The following is an 8,779-nucleotide window of genomic DNA, read 5'->3' as shown; positions in this document are numbered from 1 at the left end:
TCCGATTCTTTATCTTGGCTCAGCTCATGATCTCACAGTTTGTGAGTTCAAGCCCTGAGTCGCGATTCTCTCTCTCTCTCCCTCTCTCTGCCCCTCACCCGCTCACTTGCTCTCTCTCTCTCCATATAAATAAATAAGCTTAAAAAAATATTTACCCCATTGTAAGTTGTTTGGGAAAATTCCAGCTAGGATATTTCAGTCTACTTGTCTCTAAAATAGAGTTAAAGAATGCTTTAAAATATGGGATTAAGACTCTAAATAATGACCCTACAGAGCTACTTACAGAAGGGCTACATTTCAGGAAACTTGAAAAAGACGATTCAGGGCTCTTGTACAATTTGTACAACTTTTTGGAAAGCAAGCTGGGAACACTGTAGCAAAAATCTTAAAATATTTACACCTTTCAGCTTGCATAATAATCCATACTAGAAATCTTTACGAAGAAAGATGTTCATCTTAATTTTAATGACTAAAATTGAAAAATACTAAATACTAAAATACTAAAAATCCTGAATATACTAAAATACCAAATGGAAAAATACTAAAATCTCCAAATAAAGAAGACAACATGTATATGCTACACATATTACATAATAGAATGTAATATGATTGTTAAAATGTTCATAAAGAGTTTTTAGTTACATTGTGTCATAGGCATTTTCTCAATTATTAGTTCTAGGCCAGGGGTCAGCAGACTATGATAGACCATGAGCCAAATATATTATGCTGCTTGTCTTTGTATGGTCCATGAGCTAAAAAGTGATTTTTACATTTTTAATAATTCAATAAAAATCAAAGGAAAAATAATGTTTGGTGATACAAGAAAAATATATAAAATTCAAATTCCAATGCCCATAAAGTTTTATTGGAGTATAGCCAAGCTCATGATTATGTATTGTCTATGGTATATTTGGCAATACAACTACAGACTGAATAGTTGTAAAGGAAATTATATGGCTCATAGAGCATAAAATATTCATGATGTGGGGGCACCTGGGTGGTTCAGTCAGCTAAACGTCTGACTTTTGATTTCAGCTCAAGTCATGACCTCACAGTTGGTGAGTTCGAGCCCCAGGTTGGGCTCTGTGCTAACAGCATGGAGCCTGCTTGGGATTCTGTCTCTCTCCATCTCCACCCCTCCCGTGCTTGCTCTTTCTATCTCTCTCAAATAAATAAAAATAAACTTTAAAAAACTATGATGATTTTGGTGAACCCTGTTCTAAGTGACAGTGCTATTTCAGGTTGGTTTGATTCCAAAGCTCCTCCCTCATGCCATATTTCCCACCTGCTATTGCATAGGGGATGGGGTGAAAGGCAACACAACAAAATGTTAACAGTGGAAAATTATCTTTGACAGAACAGCATCTGCCCCATGATAGACACTCAATGTTTTTTGAGTAAATAAATGTGTACAAGAATCCTAATACATAAAGAGGGATTCATATGGAATCGGTGTTCTTTAAAAGTCCTGTCAGTCTGTCCCTTGCCATTATCTACAAAGAAGGAGCCCTCAATGAAGAAGCCAACAATTGCCTAAAGGAGATTTTGGGTTTCTTATTATAAGAGAATGCCCTGGCTTAAGAACTAATAGACTCATGAAATAATGGGGAAAGAGTGTTCTCCCATTCAAGTCTCATTTCTGAGAAGGCTCTTTTGACCCTACTGAGTGTGACAAGCTAGCATGGTCATTGGAATTAGATGTGCTTACAACATAGGCCATGAAATAGGAGTGTCTGGTACATTAATGTGTCCTCAGACCTGTGCCACTAGCCACACGTAACTACCTTTATATTCAAATTATTTAAAGTTAAGTAAGATTAATATTTCAGTTCCTTGGTCATATTCATTTCAAGTGTTCAATAACCACACACAGCTAGCTAGCGGCTTCTGTTTTGGATGGCTTAGAATAGATCATGTCCATCATCATAGAAAGTACTGAACAACAAACAGAACAATGCTTTCCGGTAGTTGATGGTATGGTGTCGATTTGAGCATTTTTGCCCTGAGTCATCTGTGGGATTTGTTAAGCTAAGCTTCTGGTCCCAGTAATTCCATGACAACGTATCTCTATATTTAGAAATCATTGGGAAGGGGTTGTCTTCCAAACTTCTATTTTCTAAATTTTAAGAATTGATGTATACCTCTCTTCCTTTATGCTTGAGATCCAAAAATTAAGCATGGCTTCTTGTCTCCCATTAGAAATGCAAAGACTGTTTTTTCACAGCATATAATTCTTATTATGTAATTACGATAGATCAAGCTCCATGGATGAACATTGCTAATCATTTCTTTCTCTTCTCTGCTTCTCTATGATGTGTTTAAAGCCTTGTGGGCTATAAATCAAGTAATTGTTGAATGTGTACTGGCTTGCAACCTTACTTATAACACTGTTCTCTACTCCCAGGGCCTTTTCTCCAAGCCTCTGAGAGTACTTTACATCTCTGTACTCATTAGAACATCTCATTCTCCTGGATGGGTGACAGGGATTAAATCTGCTCACAGATGAGAGACAAAGGGAAAGAGAATTACAAGGTCACTGTGTGACATTGACCATTCTAAGAACTGAATCCACTAAACCAACAATAACTGACCCAGTGCTAGTAGTGATGATTTGACCTTTGCAGAACATTCCTCATCCAAAACTTCTTTATAGGCATTTTTAAAATTTCTGGAAACATTTTCTGCATGTGGAAAAGAGCAACTTTTTTTTCTTCCTTTTTTTTTTCTTCTGAATGCTCATTTTTTTTAATTTAGCAAGTATAAAGGAGGAAAAAAAATCCAGAAGCCAATTGCTAATTAATTTTTTTTCATTCAAGAAATATTTAGTGAATGCTTAGTACATGCCACATACAATTTTACTTGAAGACAACTTTCCACTTTACTGCTTGGTGCTTTATATAAATATAAATCTGGGAAATAGCAGAGTACAGTAGAAACAACATCTTCAGCATCAAACCAATCTGTGTACAAATCCTGGCTCTGACACTTACTGTGTGAAGTTGGGCAAGTCACTTAAGCTCTCTGAGTCCCATTTCCTCATATGTAAAATCAGTATATTAATAGAGGCTCTGAAGTTTTTCTAAAGACTCAAATAATCTCTGCTGTCTTGGATAGTATCTAGGTTGTTTGGGATACAAGCCCATGAGTTTCATCCAGGTTTTTGCTTTGCACCACCCTGGAGCAACACAAACGAGCAGGACTTTTTTTTTTTTTTTTTTTTTTTGAATCATAAAAAGAATGCTGGAATAGGGAATCAGAGGATATGGGCCACTGGGATAGTGGCCAAGTTTTTCCAAGATTCAAGGAGGGAAGACAGATTTTTTTCCCTGGGCCAATCTTGCAAATCCCCAAGTGTGTCACCAACTACAAAGGACTCCATGTTAATACACCATTCAAAGTGAGAGTTGTTAGGTTCTCAAGCAAAGTTGTAGACTCAACACAGAAGGGGATGTATGCAGGGCAAGTAGGGCTGTGTAATCTTAAATTATAGTGAGTTAAATGGGAGCCTTTGAGAAATGATTAGGTTTATCCATAGTATTTGCAGGTCTCTCTTGCCAGCTCACATACTTCTGTCACAATGGGAATGAAGGAATCATGGAACCTTCCATACAGCCTTGCCAATTCCTTTTTTTTAGTAGGAAGCTGATTATTCAGTTTGGAAATTAACCCAGATTCCTTGTTTCTCTTTCTGCCTACTTTCCCCCACTGTTTTCTGATCAGTTCACTTATTAGAAGCTCTGCCAGAGGGTAGAAAGGAACATGTTCAGGAAGCATTGAGTCAATGTTTCATTGTTTTCTGGTTACACAGATAAAAGTTATTTGGAAGACTATACTCTTAAGACTGTCCTTTACTCCTGATTATGCAAATGACAGATCAATCAAAGCCTTGGTAGAATTATCTTGTTTTCTATACCAATACTCCATTCTTTAGACATGGGCATTCAAGAGCTACCATCTCTCCTTTCCCCCTCATTACCATGGACAAATTAAAATCTGTGTGTACCAAAAATCTCCCAGAGGTTTTATATTTATTTTTAACTCCACACATTGATACCAAACTAGTTTAGAAAAAAAGAAAACAAAAAACAAAGTGAATTTCATCTTTGAACCACTGAGAGCAATTTACAACATATTAAATAAGTTAGAGTTTTCAGGATATAATTACGTCAACAATTGATATAGTTTAGTTTCCTGACTTAACCTGATTTTATGAAAAGTGTAGGTGCTCAGAAAAATTTTAAGAACATAATTTTCTAACCATCTTGCCACCATGCAATATTTATTGTTACTGTAGAGATTTTTTTCCCCCCTTCGCCCCAGCTTGAGATCATTTTATGCCCTAAAGCACATCACAGTATGCCCTGGAGCATATCTTGGGAATCAGAAGTGAATCTTTAAATCACCTAATTTCACATCTCAGCAGCTATGGTTTGGTCAATATCTGAGCAAAGTACACACTGAGGCAGAGGTTAAAAACTCAAAGACAAAACCTCAAACTGAGTGGAAAAAAGAACTTGCCTTCAGGTAGAAACAGTGTATTTTTGTTGATTTTGTCTTTCTTAATAACCCTTTCAGAAAAGATTATCACCTCAACAACCACAAAACAACATCCTCCTCACACCAAAGTATTTTTAAAATAATTAGGCACTGTCTTTATTACATGTGAGTTGTCAAATAGAAGAGATCCTCCTCTGGAGTCTGCTTCTAGGTGATATATCACTTCTGATCTTTATTTGTTCAATTTGAAGATTATTGCTTTTCATATTGCCTATGAGCCCTTGGAAGCTAAAAATGAGATCCAGCTATCAAGACCTAGGCAAACTACCTATTCAGAATCCTTTAGAAAGGCTCATGTATGCAGATTCAACAATGGCCATAAATTTTATTTTACTCTCAAAATCATAGAAGAATGTACCACCAACTTTGGAGAAAGGCAAAAACTGCTGTGTGACCTTCATCAGTTTAATCAGGCCCAGATTTTGGTCTGCAAAATAGATTTAAGTATACCTACTTCCTAGGATGGTTGTAAAGTCCAACACAGTTCTCATCTATAAACTTCACAGAGTATAGGAAAGACATTCAAATAAAAGCAAACTTGGAGAGTTAGTTGAATATCTTCTTGCTACCATACAGACAGGAAGAACCTATTTGGAAACAGAAATGCCTCCAGGGGAATATCAGTTTTTCTGAAATGTCCAAAGAAGGGGAGGAGGGTTTGTTTGGTTGGTTTGGGTTTAGTTTTGTTTGAGGACTTGATGTATACCACATATTAGGCTATGCATTTGGTATGTATTTCTCTCTGGACTGCAGCAGTAGGGGCTGACTGACTCCCCATTATCCATACCATCCCCAAATCATTGGCCCAGGCAAATACTGATAATTTCACACTGAATCCAGTGATGGATTCAGGAGTACCCAATTCTGGCCAAAGAGGTATGGCACAAGTTAAGAAGACAGGACACTTGCTAAGAAATTGCCATATGATGTGCTCATTTCTCTCCTACCTCCAGACTTGATCATCTTGGGATGTAAAGCTCAGAGATACAGCAACTATCCTGACTAGCATGAGGATGACGTGAAATCCAGGGATGGTAGAGGGCATCTCTGACAATATCATGGAGGTGCTGAAATAACCAACCTTGGAGTCTACCTTGCTCATGGACTTCTTATATATGAAACAGTTATGTTCTATAAACCAGTTTGGGTCCCTTGAATTCAACAAAACAAAACACCATCCTAACTAAAAACAGTAGCCACCAACTGGTCCTCTTGCTTCTACTCTTTCTCCTCACAGTCTATTCTTACACAGTTGCCAAAGTGACCTACCTTTTAACTCATATATTATTATTCCTTGGCTCAGAATTACCTGGTAGCCTCCTATAACCCTTGGAATATATCCGAAATCTGTACCAAGGCTTACAGCCTTCTATAGGCAAGTCTATAGGGGCATCCAGGACAAAGGACCACAGCATCCTGTATGATATGATTTCTTTCCACTTCTCCACTTTCCCTTTTTCTTTTTCCTGTGCTTCTTACCCTGCCCAGCTGTGTTATAGCCACAATGGCCTGCTTTCTGTTCTTTAAACAGCTCTTTCCCACCTCCAGGTCTACATTCTTGTTTTTCGCTCTGCCTGGAATGCTCTTCTCTCAATTCTTATTTCATCCTATTCTCAACTCAGTTACTTTCTCAGAGAGACCTTCATCATCCTATTAAAAAAAATAACTTGCATGCTCACCTAAACCCAGCTCTCCTCTCCATTATTTTCTTCATAGCGTATGTCATTATCTGAAATTATATTATTCATTTATCTGTTTGTCTTCCAAACTAAAATGAAAACTCCATGGGAACAGAGAGCCCAGCTGCATTGTTTAATCTTGCATCCCTAAGGCTGTGTATACAGTAGCATACAGTAGGCGTTCAATAAGTATCTGCGGAATGGGTGAAAGGTGGAATTATTGTAGGGATAGGAGTAACTCAGCCTGGGATAGACAGGCAATGCAGAAAGAGGAATCAAAGCAGATGGGGGAAAATATTCAAAAGAAATCTTTATAGGGTCATTAAAGTCAAAAAAGTACAAAAAGCAACATGAAATACAAAGAAAAAAGTCTACAAATACCAACTGCTAGAGGTCTAGCTCTGAGAGAAGAAAAATAAGTGGATGTTCCTTTAGCACAACAACAAATCTGAATATGAAGAGGAAGGCATGGTGCCCAGGTCCCAAGAAGAGGTTAAGCTTCATTGTTCCAGGAAGTTAACAGGACCTGAGATCTAAATTGGAAAAACCCTCAGATATAAATTCAACTGTAGCTGGTCAAAACAAAAAGTTTGGAATTTCATATTCCCCTCCCTTCTTTCTGGGGAAAAATATGAAAATTGGAAAGAGATATGAACTCTGTCTCTAGGAAACTGCTAAAAATTCAGAGAAGTATAAAAACATAGGAGGGGCACAAGCTTTTAAAAGTAGCTCTTTAAATAGTATTAAGATGACAATGTCTTTGGAATACACATTTTAAAAAGTTAATGAATCAGGAAAATGTTTGGAATACACATTAAAAAAAGGTAATGAATCAGGAAAATGAATGGATGTACAAAGAGAGAGGTGGAGCCATGTGAAATTTAAAAAGTTTCTCTTCTGTTCACACAAGTGTGAGGCTGAAATCATGTCTTCCAAAGCTTAGAAATTAGTTATACAACAGTAGGGGGGAAAAGTTACCTATACCAGCAAGCAGCTAAAAGATATTTGAAGGCAGTTCAAGACATGAGAACTTTGTAACATATATTTAAAATATGTATGAGGAAGGTGTCAACTAAGAGGTAAATTTAAAAGCTTGACAACATAGAGATGTCCATCCACATGAGTTGTTGGAAAAAGAGAAGGAAAAAAGGAAAATTCTCATGGACTTTAAGTAATATGGAAAAAGTAAAGGTGGCTTAAAGAAATTCATAATGAGAGATTGTAAAGGGGAGGAGCCAAGATGGCGGAACAGCATGGAAGTTTTCCATGTGTCTTGCATCCATGAAATATAGCCAGACCAACATGAAACCATCCTGCACACCTAAAAAACTGATCTGAGGATTAACACAACAATCTGCACAACCTGAACCACAGAATTCAGCAGGTATGCAGCACGGAGAAGTGAACTGGGGGAGAGACAAGCCGCGGAGGGCAGGGAGCTGCTTTTGCATATGGAGAGAGGATGGAGACGGGGGGTGGGATGGAGAATATGGGGAACCCCCCCCCAAAAGCATCTGGAGAGAAAATGAAAAAGTGGAAACAGCCTCAGGGACTGAACTAAAAAGGGAGAAAGGAGAGGGTTTAAATTTCATTAAGACTATAAACACGGGGAGTGCAGAGTCTGAAACTCAGCAGCTCAACCTGGTGGTGCTCTGGAGAGAAGGGTGAATCCCCAGGAGCAAAGTGGAGTACGGGGTTCTTCAGCCCACATAGGGAGAAGTGGTTCCACTGCTGGGAGGACACCTGGTAGAGGCTGTGTAGGTCCCCAAAGGCAAGGCCCCAGTGGACCCAAGAGAACAACCACATTCGCTGGTCTGGAACAAGATCATTAAGCATGAAGTCTGGTGTCAGATGTGTGTTGTGATTTTCCATAATCCCTGAAATGCTGCTGCTACAATATCTCGTGAACTTTTTCTGAGGTGGGCTGGCACCCGGCTGCAGTCTCTGGGCATCAGCAGCAGCACAGTCCCACAAACATTCCTGGTTGCAGCCAGCACTTGGCCATTACTAGGTGAGACCCTCCCACAGAGGGGCAGAACAGGTCAAAGCCCCAGTCCCTCAGAAGTAAGGAGTTGGGAAAAACAGCCGCATCTGAGACAAAACTCAGGAGGGAGGTGCCGCCTAGGGCTTGGTCACGGACTGTGTAAAAGCATGGAGTGGATGGAAGCTGAAGACAAAGGACGGGTGCATGATTGCTGATCAGGGAGAACAGAGTTCTAATACTAGAGACTGAGTAGCTGGGTGATGCCATTTTCACTGCTCCAGCGCATTAGCATACGCACCAACAAGCCCCACAACAATCCACCCCAGTGAGCTAAACAGTGCCATCTAGTGAAGAACGGAGCTGTTACACTAAGCCCCGCCCAACTGGGCCAGCCTCGCTCTTCAGAAGCATAAGTCTCTCTGCCTGCTTAGTTTAAGGACTATAAAGTGCTTCATAGTTTGACTCCTAGGAGAAAACAAAGTAATTTCAGTCGTATTTCAGTCTGTTCACTGGTCCGTCTATTCAATTTTATTTCTTTCATTCTTTTTTTTTCCTTTTT

This window comes from Lynx rufus, unplaced genomic scaffold (genome assembly GCF_022079265.1).
Source record: "Lynx rufus isolate CCGP_SWC_20201006 ecotype Redwood Valley unplaced genomic scaffold, mLynRuf1.p SCAF_17, whole genome shotgun sequence".
NCBI classification, from domain to species: domain Eukaryota; kingdom Metazoa; phylum Chordata; class Mammalia; order Carnivora; family Felidae; genus Lynx; species Lynx rufus.
This window is presented reverse-complemented; position numbering follows the sequence as displayed.